Below are 2,594 nucleotides of genomic sequence, written 5' to 3'. Positions count from 1 at the left end.
CGAAGGAAAAAATTCAAAATCTTGATAAATTACTTTTAATTTTGACATCATAAAGAATGTAAAGAGAAAGGAAAATGGGATATATTGTTAGAGAAAATATTTAAAATATTTTCATTTCACTAACCATCTTTCAATTTGTGACTCCTAAATTATTATACTAATTTTTTAAATTATTATCAGATATATTCTTGATTCCTACTCCTTTCTCTTATGGCAGTATTTGGTCTTGGACTTGATTTCAACCAAATACTAACTTTCACTCCTGGCTTATTAGCATTTGGAAAAAATATATATCCGTGTATCTCAGTCCTGTAAGGCTTATGGCCTGGATGACCAAAAGAGAACACGGATTCTCAGTGGACTGCTTATTTCCAAAAGAAGAATGAGAGAGAGGTTGGGCTGTGCATCCTCAACCTCTCTTTCTTGACTCATCAATCAGATTAAGTCTTTATCAATTATTTATTGCTGTTTAAAATTCACCTGAAAACTTAGTGGCTTTAAAACAACAACAGTTTTATCTGTTTACAATACCATGGGTTGTTCCAGCTTCAGTAACACATAAACTAAAATTGGAACAATACAGAAAAGATTAGCATGGCCGCTATACAAGGATGACATACAAATTCATGAAACATTCCATATTGTTAAGGGGTCAATTCATCAAGAAGATACAAGAATTGTAAATATATGTACCCAACATAAGAGCACCTAAATATATTAGGCAAATAGTAACAATTCTGAAGGGAGAGGTTGACAATAGTACAATAATAGTAGGAGACTTCAATACCTTACTTTCAACAATGGATAGATCATCCAGAGAGAATATCAAAAAGAAAATGTTGAACTTGCACCATACATTGGACCAAATGGACCTAACAGACATATACAGAACATCAGCAGCAGAATACACATTCTTCTCAAGTGCACACAGAACATTCTCCAGGATAGATCATATGGTAGGCCACAAAGCATGTCTCAGTAAATTAAGAAGACTGAAATCATAGAAAGTATCTTTTCCAACCACAAGAGTATAACTAGAAATCAACAACAAGAGGAAAGCTGGAAATTTACCAAGCATGTGGAAACTAAACAACACTCCTGAAAGATCCATGGGTCAAAGAAGAAATAAAAAGTATATTTAAAAAATGTCAAAACAAATGAAAATGGAAACACATGGGATACTGCACAAGCAGTTTTGAGAGGAAAGTTTATAGCAATCGATGCATATGTTAAGAAAATAGAAAGATCTCAAACAACATAACTTTATACCTCCAGGAACTAGAAAAAGAAGAACAAACTAAGCCCAAGTTGGAGAAGGAAGGTAATAACAAAGATTAGAGCAGAAACAAATAAAATATAGACCAGAAAAACACTAGAAAAGACCAATGAAACTAAGCTGTTTTTTTTAAGAAGTTAAACAACATCAGAAACCTTAAGCTAGACCAACTAAGAAAAAAAAAAAGAGAAACTCAAATAAAATCAGAAATGAAACAGGAGACATTATAACCGATATTACAGAAATAAATAGCATCATAAGTGACTACTATGAGCAATTATAGACCAAAAAATTAGAAAAACCAGAAGAAATGGATAAATTCCTAGAGACATACAATGTACCAAGACTGAATCAGGAAGAAATAGGAAATCTTAATAAACCAATAAGTAAGAAGATTGATCAGTAATCAAAAACCTCCCAACACAAGAAAGCCCAGGAGCAGATAGCTTCACTGGTAAGATCTACCAATTATTAAAAGAATAATTAACAATCCTTTTCAAACTCTTCCAAAAAAATTGAACAGGAGGAAACACTTTCATTCATCTTCATTTTATGAGGCCAGCATTACCCTAATACCAAAAGCCAGATAAGTATACTACAAACAAAAACAATAACAACAAAACCCTATAGAACAGTGTCCCTAATGAATATAATTGCCAAAACTCTCAACAACACATTAAGTGTTCTATTCCTGGGATGCAAGGATGTTTCAACATACACAGATCAATAAATGTGATACACTGCATTAATAGGATAAGAGAGAAAAGCTGTGTGATCATTTCAATAGATGCAGAAAAAGCATCTGACAACATACAACATCTTTTCATGAAAAAAACCTTCAACAAATTGGGTATAGATGAAACACATTTTAACATCATAAAAGCCATATGTGACAAGCCCACAGCTAACATTATACTCAATGGTGGAAAACTGAAAGCTTTTTCTCTAAGATCAGGAAAAAGACCAGGGTGCCCATCCTCACCACCCCCATTTTAAAATAGTGCTGGAAGTCTTCTCTAGAGTAATCAGGCAAGTTATAGTGATAAAAGGCATCCAAATAGGAAAGGAAAAAGTAAAATTGTCATTATTTGCAGAAGATATAATCTTGTGTGTAGAAAATCCTAAAAACTCAACCAAAAATGCCAGAACTAATCAATGAATTCAATCAAGTTTCAGGATATAAAATTAACATACAGAAATCAATTGTGTTTTTATATGTTAATTACAAAATGTCTAAAAAAGAAATAAAGAAAACTATCCCATTCACAATAGCTTCAAAAATAATAAAATACTTAGGAATAAAGTTAACCAAGGAAGT

General features: G+C 32.2%; 1 non-coding gene across 1 annotated transcript; it reads left to right on the top strand.

The window, feature by feature from the left end:
- Positions 1-537: 537 nt before the first annotated feature.
- On the top strand, positions 538-646 carry LOC121101913. The gene has a single exon (XR_005833952.1). It is a non-coding gene; the product is annotated as a U6 spliceosomal RNA (small nuclear RNA).
- Positions 647-2,594: the final 1,948 nt, after the last annotated feature.

Source organism: Ursus maritimus, unplaced genomic scaffold, assembly GCF_017311325.1.
Source record: "Ursus maritimus isolate PB19 unplaced genomic scaffold, ASM1731132v1 scaffold_11, whole genome shotgun sequence".
In the NCBI taxonomy this organism is placed as follows: Eukaryota; Metazoa; Chordata; class Mammalia; order Carnivora; family Ursidae; genus Ursus; species Ursus maritimus.
Note: the sequence above shows the minus strand (reverse complement) of the source record. Positions and strands in the feature narration are given on the sequence as shown.